The sequence below is a fragment of the Mirounga angustirostris genome, unplaced genomic scaffold (genome assembly GCF_029215605.1).
Source record: "Mirounga angustirostris isolate CCGP_5_RB_7025 unplaced genomic scaffold, mMirAng1.0.hap1 SCAF_6, whole genome shotgun sequence".
In the NCBI taxonomy this organism is placed as follows: domain Eukaryota; kingdom Metazoa; phylum Chordata; class Mammalia; order Carnivora; family Phocidae; genus Mirounga; species Mirounga angustirostris.
In genome coordinates this window covers 46,899,657-46,909,790 of record NW_026991714.1, presented here as the reverse complement: position 1 = coordinate 46,909,790, position 10,134 = coordinate 46,899,657, and the positions used below count along the sequence as shown (strand labels likewise).

Sequence of the window (10,134 nt, the reverse complement as noted above, 5' to 3'; positions counted from 1 at the left end):
GAAAGGTCTCTCCAGTGAAAACAGCCTTAGGTAGGAAATCCCAATGTTTGTAGACTCACTTTGGAAAAGAACGCCTTGTATGTTTGTGTTTGATAACACTGTTGTAGTTACTAAAATATCAACTCATGTTTCTGGAATTTAGGATTCCCATTGTGGAGGCAAGGTTATTTGTGTGTGCAGGCTTCTCAGCTCAGTATTTTCCTTAATGTCGGGTTGCTATGGAATCATATAAATAATTGAATTTCCTTGATATACAAGCTAGTCTAAATTGGTTTTAAAAATGATTAAGTGTGACTGGATAATTTTGTGCCACAATTTTTCCACTGTGAGGTACTTTACGAAAGAGGAATACAAACATATTGCTTACACAAGCCCTCGGCAGAGAGAACAGAATAAAAATAGTAAAGGGTTAAAAGTGGTCACTTTAGCAAAATTGTTTAATCTGCACTGCGGTTATTTCCTTTGATGATATTTCTGTTGCCCTACTAGACCACGAGTCCGGAGCAATAGGAAATCCAGTGACTACTGGTGGCAGACAGGTTGAATAAACAGGCTTTGTTTCCAGATCTCTCGGATAGATAGATATCTTAAATTTGAATCTGTAACATGCAAGAAATAAAACACAGCAGAAATTTCAATAATTTACTTAGCTGATATCTCAACCTTCACCCTTCCGCTTATATTTCTTGGCATATCAAACAATTTTACAAGATATCATAAGACAAATGTCAAACCCTCGTATTCAGGGTCTATTTTCAAGCAGTTCCTAGAATGTTCAAGACATAGTCACATCTCACAGCAAGAGGGAGACAACACTGATCAAATTTTCAAATCCAAACAGAGTAAGATACCATAAGAGTTCTGTAAAAACAGCATAAGAATAAGTATTAGTCATAGTTTAAAAGAACATTAATGGACCGTATTGTCCATTAAATTTCAGAATATTGGAGTAATGAAATTTGCTAAGGAAGAATTGTCTGCTACCAATTTTGATACTTGGTCCAGCAAGAACAACCCCAAGAAAGCATCAGGATAGAAGAGAGTTTGTTGTTAGGGTTATAAGAAATTTTGTATTTTGAGTAAATACTAAAGATGATCAAAACCAAAGCAAGTATAGATTTATGTACATGTTGTATGTTTCATTCAAAGTTGTCCTAGTGTTTTGTGGTCCTGATAGAATTAATTATTTCACCTTATATAATATTCAGATACTGAAGACCAGATCAGTGATTGATACCTAGTACCTTTGCAACAGGTGATTTTAGACCATAATGTCAGATCTAGGGAGCACACAATGTAAAAATCAAACCATCTGTGGATTGTTCCTTACTCAAAATGAAAAGTAATTGTCTAGTATTAGTAGGCAAATATTTAACCATCCTATTAATAACAATTACAAATCATACCAACTACGAATGCATAATACAGTGGTGTTTAATTTTCTTTTTTCCACCTGAAACTTCCACAGAGAGTACACCAAAAAATCACCAAGACTCATACAAGATATATAATTAGAGGATAAATCTATCTGTTTACACTGAAGATAATAACTTTCTACTGTTCCAGAGCTCCCCCTTTCCAGTAGCAGTATCTATTGACCACAAGAGGCAGGAGAGTGTATTAGCAGAGATCAAGGGGTTTGGCATCAGATAAACCCACATTCAAATCCAGCTCTACAACTTGCCAGCTGAGTTTCCAATAGTCCCTTGTACAGTCATTTCATCAGAATGACTCAGTTTCTTCATCAGTGAAATGGAAAACAGAGTTGTTGGAAAAATAAATGACCTTGTTCAAAGAGCATGGAAGAGTGACTGGCTTACAGTAGGACTCAGTATATCACGGTTCAAATATCTATGAAAATTCATAATCAGGATTCTAGTGGGACTAAAGTTACAGCAAAATGGACCTGAAGAATATTGCCCCCAGGTTATGATAAAGTGCAGAAAACCATCCCCTTTTAACTATAGAAAACATGTTCTTCTAAGTGATTGGAACACTCGTATTTGCGAAATAGTTGGCCTCTCACTGCCTTTTAGTACTATATAAAACCTGACACATTTTTACCTTTTACTCTTTAATCTCCTTTTGAAAGCAATCATCAAAAAGTGAGATGCACTATAATACACTTAAGGCTACATTTTCTTTTGCATAATCTATATCATATTCTTATTTTTCTGATGATACACTCTCTCACTTTGAATTTAGAAAACTGTGCCAGTGCATTTGCAAATCATCCCTGCAGGAAGCAAAACTCTTTCATCATCCTTCTCATTCTCACTGACTTTAATATCAGAGGATAATGTTTTTCTAGCTTTGCTTTAGCTCCTGCATGATCCTACATAGCTACATTTTAGGTGGAACATCACTGAATAACAAACATCTAATTTACTGCCAGACCAATAGATTATTTGATAGAGAATGGCTAAACTCTTTTTATCTACAGTAAGACTTACTTTTAAGACACCTTCAAAGTCCCATGTGGCCATATGCCTCAGTTTCTAGTAGTGCAACGTGGGCAGAAATGTGCCATGCCATTCTTCCCCCATTATTGAGCAGAATGCCAGTGCCCAGAGAGTCCTCGATGCTACACACTGAAGAACAAGGGCACAACAGACTTGGGATGGGAATGACTGTGTTGAGCAGAACCCCTGCCCCCACTGCAGATCAACATCTACAAGAGCAAGAAACAAACTCATGAAGTCTATGAGATGTCGGGGTTTGTCTCCTATAGCCTCTAGCATCCTTAAATAATATAGAAATTGTTGCATTTCACAGTTATAACTCTAACATTTATGTCTAGAATTTATTTGAGTTAATTGTTGTGTAAGGGGCAAAATAAAGGTTGATTGTTGTTTTTTTCCATACAGACATCCAAAACCATTTGTTAAAAAAGTTTTCCTTTCTTATTGAATATGTGTCACATTTTTGCTGAAAGAGAAATGATCATATATGTGTAGGTGTACTTCTGGAAGCCTTCTGTTCCATTGATCTAGATGCCTATCCTCTCACCCATACCACCTTGTTCTTTGATTACTGTAGTTTTACTGTAAGCCTTAAAATCAAGTGGTGTGGGATGCCTGGGTGGCTCAGTTGGTTAAGCGTCTGCCTTTGGCTCAGGTCATGATCCCAGGGTCCTGGGAATGAGTCCCACATTGGGCTCCTTGCCCCGCAAGGAGCCTGCTTTTCCCTCTCTCTGCCACTCCCCCTGCTTATGCTCTCTCTCTCTCTCTCTTTCTCTCTCAAACAAATAAATAAATAAAATCTTTAAAAAAAATCAAGTGGTGTAATTCCTCTAATTTTATGCTGCTTTTTAAAATTACTCTGGCTACACTAAATTGTTTTCACTTTCACATGAATTTTTAGAATAAACTTGTCAATGCTATCTTAAAAGCCTCCTGAAATTTTACTGAAATTACGTGAAATCTGGATCATTTTTGGTAGAATTGAAATCTTAGCAAAACTGAGTCTTCTAATTAGTTAAGGTAATTCTATTTAGGTAAGTCTTCTTAAACTCAATTCATCAAGGATTGTAGTTTGCAGTACATAGGTCTTGCACCTATTTTGTTAAGTTTATCCCTAAGTAGTTTGTTTTCTCATGCTATTGTGAATGAAATTATTTGTTACTGGTATATAGAAATACTACTGGTTTTTGTATAGTATACAATCTTGGATCTTGTGTTCATGCTAAATTAACTTAGTTTTAGTAGGATTATTATTATTATTATTACTATTATTATTCCTTAAGATTTTCTATGTACTCCTACAACACCATTATGCCATCTGCATATAAAAGCAATTTTACTTCTTCCTTTCTATAACGTATGGTTTTAATTTCTCTTTCTTACCTTACTGCACCAACTGAGGCCTCCAGTACAATGCTGATTAGAAGTGGTAATGGTGGACATCCTTGGCTTTGTAAGGTCATGAGCAGGCTGCCCCAAGATGTGCCGCTTTGGCATGAAGAGTATTTTGAGTTAAAAACAATCAAAACCCAGCACATTCAGGAAAAAGCTCCTGACCTCCCCTTCAACTGCCTGCTAGTAACATAAAGAGAACTATTAACAGATTATTCTTTACCTAAGAAACTTATCTGTATAACAGGGCAGCCTTTGTTTTCCAAACATCTCCTTTTCACTTTCCTACTAATGGTCTTCCTCCCTTTGTATTCTCAAATCCCAACCCTGAATCCTTAGTTTTTAGGATGCCATATAGCCTCTTGTTGCTTGACTGTCTTTGGATTTTTCACGTCTGAGTGGATCCCTCATATGTACAAGATTAAATTTGATTTTCTCCTGTTCATCTACATCATGTCAATTTGATTCTTGGTCTAGCAGAAGGATCTTAAAAGGCAGAGGAAATTCTTCCTTCCCAACGTTGGTGTAGTCAGCAGGACACTTGAACTCCTTGGACACTGCTCACCTCAGATATTGCTGCAGCTGAGAGATCCTTGGGATATCTGACAAACAGCCAACAGAAGGTAAGATTTCTCACTATACCAGTTCCCTGGAACCTCTATCTGCATAGTTGGATGGAGCAAGAATGCTGAGAATTCTTTCTCTCTTTTTCTAATTTAGATTAGCAGGAGAAAACACTTAGGGAACTTAGTAAATCTTGGTAGAAATTTGGTAGAGTACTCTTTGGTTATTCTCAAGTATCTTCCCAGAGATGGTCTTTGTTTTCCTTTGTCTATGTCTTTTATACCTTTTGTCATAAAGAGAAATTACCACAGGCATAGGCCCTATCAGTCTGCTGTTCAAGCCGGCCTCACAGACTGGTGAGCTCATGGTTCTTGTTAAGATCAGTGTCTGTTTAAGCAAACTTTGCTATGGGTTAATGTGCACATGAGGTAAAAGCTATTGCTAAAGGGACATCTTGGAAGCCAAGGCAACAAAATTCAGGGACATGGGTCAAGCGCTTAAAAGCTATTGGAGCGCTCACCACCTAACTCAGACTCCTGTGTTAGGATAAGTTGGTCATGGAATGAGTTTAACTGACACTAGTTTACACCAACCTCAAAAAAACTTCCATGCAACAAGGTACACTGTAAAACCCCCAAGCCCATGGCCCATCCTTTTTAGGTGTTAGTAAGGCTCCAAGAGACCCAAAACTTAGACATCGCTTCACCCCTATCGGGGTCTGCTCTTAAAAAAATCATAAACAAAAGTTTTTCTTTAAAGTTATCTGCCTGGAAAAGTAAAGATCTGTGTTTTGCCAAAATAATTCCTGTGTTTAGCAGATCTTTGATTACACAAGAAAACTGAGACTGACTGTTCAAAGAGCCAGACATGCCTGCGTGGCTCAGTCAGTTAAGCCTCAAGTCTTGATTTCGGCTGAGGTCATGATCTAAGGGTCATGAGATTGAGACCCGCGTCAGCCTGTGCACTGTGTAGCCTGCTTAAGACTCTCATGACCCTGAAATCAAGACCTGAGCTGAGATCAAGAGGGGGACACTCAACCAAGAGTGAACGCAACATGCATTCTCTCTCTCTCTCTTTAAAACAAAAACAAAAACAAAAAAAACTGAAGTTTGCTTGCAACTATGTAGCCTTGTTTATTTGCCCTTAAAATCTTCTATTGTCTTTTTAACTTTGTTTAAGTAAAAAGTAAATATTATTTTATAATGATTTATGATCCTATTTAATGCTACTTAATCAAATGTTCAAGTCTTTGGATATTTTTTGGCATACTTCCAAAGTCAAATTCTCAAATGAAATCTTTGACCATAATCTAACTGAAATTTTCCAGCAGGTCCCTGGAACATTCAAAGATTTCTATGAAAAATTAAACTAATTAGGCTTACTTGGTATGTTAAGTTACATGGGAAGCATTGTCAAATAAGTGATACTAAACACTCAGATTATATTTGTGCAGAGATATGTTATTAGAGTAAGTGTTCTAAAATTGTATGAAGCTCCTAGATATCTGATTTCTTGGAGTGTTGTGTGTCACAGAAATAATCAAATTCCCTTGTCAGTTGCACTGTAATGAATGTGAACCAGATCTCCAACCATGACCATTCTTCAGTCTTATCATTTACAAGTTACCATTTTACTCTGATGCTATGGCAGATGTGTTTCATCTTCAGTGAGACTCAAAAAAACTCTTGAGTACAGTTTTCTGATACCTTAAGATCATAAAGCTGAACTAGGTTAGAATTTCTGTACTAGTGGTGAAACTGGATTCAAGCAGAAAAGAGTCAATAATACGGGACTGAATGAACTGAGAAGGATAATTAAAGTTTTTATGACTTTTTTATTTGAAACATTGCTGACTTTAAAAATGTTCTGTTTTTCCAGGTTTAAGGAAACCTTTTCTCTCAAGCTAACTTAACAGCAATTTGACAAAATATACCTTTGGAAACAAATGAAATATTTACCTTTTTCTCCCTACTCAATCCTTCCAGAATTCAAAAACTCAGTAACTATTCTTATATATTCATGGCATTGTATTTATTTGTCCAATGAGTTCAATGTCCAGTGTTCAAAGTCCAATGTCCAATAAGACTTTGTTCTCCTTATGACAGGACACAATTGGAATCATTGGTTATATTACTAAAGCTTTGACTGACATGTCATATTTGAGAATGACATGCATAGATTCAGACATGACCAGACAGCTTTAAGGAACTAAGGTTGACTTTATGGAGCCAATAAAGCCCCTTGAAAATATCATCCTGAAACAAACAAACAAACAAACAAACAAACAAACAAAAAACAAGGAAAAGAAAAACAAAAGAAAGAAAAGAGAAGAGAAAAGATCATTCTGATACCTTGCTTACAGAGCTCCCAGCAGCTTTACCAGATGAGTAAAGGTCACTTTCTGTCAGGTGCAGGAACCCCAGGATATATGGGGGAGCTGGAGAAGAGAGGAATTAATCCAAATCTACAGGTATTGCAGGGGAAGTCTGATGGCAAGTGCTTGGTTTGGCTTCTGGATCTGAGAGGCTGTTGAAAGTTCAATTTGGAGATTCCTTATGAAAAGTTCCAGCAAAACAGGTTTGTTTTCATTTGTTTCCTTTTTTAATTCAAGTGTAATTAACATATGGTGTTACATTAGTTTCAGGTGTACAGTATAATGATACAACAATTCTACACATTACTCAGTGCTCATCATAAGTGTACTCTTAATCTTCTTCACCTATTTCACCCATCTCTCCATTCACCTTCCTTCTGGTAACTCTCAGTTTGTTCTCTATAGTTAAGAGTCTGTTTCTTGGTTTATCTCATTTTATTTCCTTTTGTTCACTTATTTTGTTTCTTAAAGTCCAGATATGAGTGAAATCATATGGTATTTGTCTTTCTCTGACTTATTTCACTTAGCATTACACCTTCTAGCTCCATCCATGTTGTTGCAAATGGCAAGAGTCCATTCTTTTTTCAATTAGTAATAATCCCGCCTCGGATAAACCTCATTGGCTATGATACTGCCACTGCGCAAAGCTAAGAGTCCATTCTTTTTTATGGCTGAGTAATATTCCATCGTATGTGTGTGTGTGTGTGTGTGTGTGTATACACACATACATATATATATACCACACCTTCTTTATCCATTCATCTATCGATGGACACTTGGGTTGCTTCCATATCTTGCCGGTTGTAAATAATGCTGCAATAAACATAAGGGTGCCTATATCTTTTCAAATTAGTGCTTTCATTTTCTTTGGGTAAATACCCCATAGTGGAATTACTAGGTCCTATGGTAATTCCATTTTTAATTTTTTGAGCAACCTCCATACTGTTTTCCAGAATAGCTGCACCAGTTTGCATTTCCATCAACAGTGCATGAGTGTTCTTTTTTCTCCACATCCTTGTCAACCTTTATTGTCTTGTGTTTTTGACTTTAGCCTTTCTGACAGGTGTGAGGTGATGTCTTATTGTGGTTTTGATTTGCATTTCCCTAATGATTAATGATGTTGAACATCTTTTCTTGTGTTTATTGGCCATCTGTATGTCTTCTTTAGAGAAATGTCTACTCATCTCTTCTACCCATTTTTAATTGGATTATTTTTTTTGGTGTTGAGTTGTATGAGCTCTTTATATATTTTGGATATTAACCTCTTATCAGATAACATTATTTTTGCAAATATCTTCTCCCATGTGGTGGGATTTTTGTTTTGTTGATGGTTTCCTTTGCTGTACAAAAGCTTTTTATTTTGATGTAGTCCTAATAGTTTATTTTTGCTTTCATTTCCCTTGTCAAAGAAGACCTATCTAGAAAACTGTTTCTACAGTTGATGTCAAAGAAACTGCCTATGTTTTTTTTAAGGATGTTTATGGTTTCAGGTCTCACATGTAGGTCTTTAAACCATTGAATTATTTTTGTGTATGGTTTGAGAAAGTGGTCCAGTTTCTTCTTTGGCATGGAGCTGTCCAGTTTTCCCAGCACCGTTTGCTGAAGAGACTGTCTTTTTCCCACTGCATATTCTTGCCTCCTTTGTTATAATTATGGGTTTATTTCTGGGTGGTCTCTTCTCTTCTGTTGATTTATGTGTCTATTTTTGTGCCAGTATTATACTGTTAGACTACTACAGCTTTGTAGTATATCTTGAAATCTGGGATTGTGATACCTCTAGTTTTGTTCTTCTTTTTTTTTTTTTTTTAAAGATTTTATTTATTTGAGAGCGAGAATGAGAGACAGCATGAGAGGGAGGAGGGTCAGAGGGAGAAGCAGGCTCCCTGCCGAGCAGGGAGCCCGATGCGGGACTCGATCCTGGGACTCCAGGATCATGACCTGAGCCGAAGGCAGTCGCTTAACCAACTGAGCCACCCAGGCGCCCTAGTTTTGTTCTTCTTTTTCAAGATTGCTTTGGCTATTTGGGGTCTTTTGTGATTCCATACAAATCTTAGAATTATTTGTTCTAGTTCTATGAAAAGTGGTATTGGTATTTTGATAGGGCTGGTATTAAATCTGCAGATTGCTTTGGGTAGTATGGACATTTTAAAAATACTTATTCTCTCAATCCATGAGCATGGAATACTTTCCATTTGTTTTTGTCATCTTCAATTTCTTTCATCAGTGTTTTATAGTTTTCAAAGTACAGGTCTTTCACCTTTTTGGTTAAGTTTTTTCCTAGGTATTTTATTATTTTTGATACAATTATGAATAGGATTGTTCTCTTAATTTCTAGCTACTTCATTAATGTATAGAAATACAACAGAATTTCTGTATATTGATTTTGAATTTTGTGACTTTACTGAATTTGTTTATCAGTTCCAGTAGCTTTTTGGTGGTTTTTCAGGTTTTCTATATAGAGCATCATGTCATCTACAAATAGTGAAAGTTTGACTTTTTCCTTACCAATTTGGATGCCTTTTTTTTTTTTTTATTGCTGTGGCTAGGACTTCCAGTATTATGTTGAATAAAAGTGGTGAGTGTAGACATCCTTGAAGCAAGGATCCTGATCTTAGAGGACAAGCTCTCTATTTCTCACCACTGAGTATGATGTTATATGTAGAGTTTTCATATATGGCCTTTATTAATAATGTTAAGGTATGTTCCCTCTAAACCTACTTTCTTGAGGGTTTTTATCATGAATGAATGTTATATTTTGTCAAATGCTTCTTCTGTATCTATTGAAATGATTATACGATTTTTATCCTTTCTCTTATTGATATCAATATCACATTGATTGATTTGTGAATATTGAACCAGCCCTGTATCCCAGGAATAAATCCCACTTGGTTGTGGTAAATTATTTTTTAATGTCTTGTTGGATTCAGTTTGCTAATATTTTGTTAAGGATTTTTTCCAACAAAACGGGTTTTAAAGAGCCTACATGGTCAACTGCTATTCTTGTTGCACTTAATGTAAATAATCAGGCCAACTTATTTTTAAAACTAGGCTTCCTTTGCAATAAAGTCGTATTAATTTAGCTATCTTCTGTAGAAATTAGAGTGATTATATAAGAAAACTATATGTTTCAATAACACACCTGTGTAGGTACTAGATTCTATTTTTAAAAGATTTATTTATTTGAGAGAGAGACTGCACACAGGCATGAGCAGGAAGGGGGGAGAGGGGCAAAGGGAGAGGGAGAAGCAGACTCCCCGCTGAGCAGGGAGCCTGACACAGCTCATCCCAACACTCTGGGATTATGACCTGAACCAAAGACAGACACTTAACCAACTGAGCCAC

At 36.3% G+C, this 10,134-nt stretch overlaps 1 pseudogene; it reads right to left on the bottom strand.

Moving 5' to 3' along the window:
* Positions 1 to 7,371: 7,371 nt before the first annotated feature.
* LOC123847162 (U4 spliceosomal RNA) lies at positions 7,372 to 7,441 on the bottom strand (annotated as a pseudogene).
* Between the last annotated feature and the right edge of the window lie 2,693 nt (positions 7,442 to 10,134).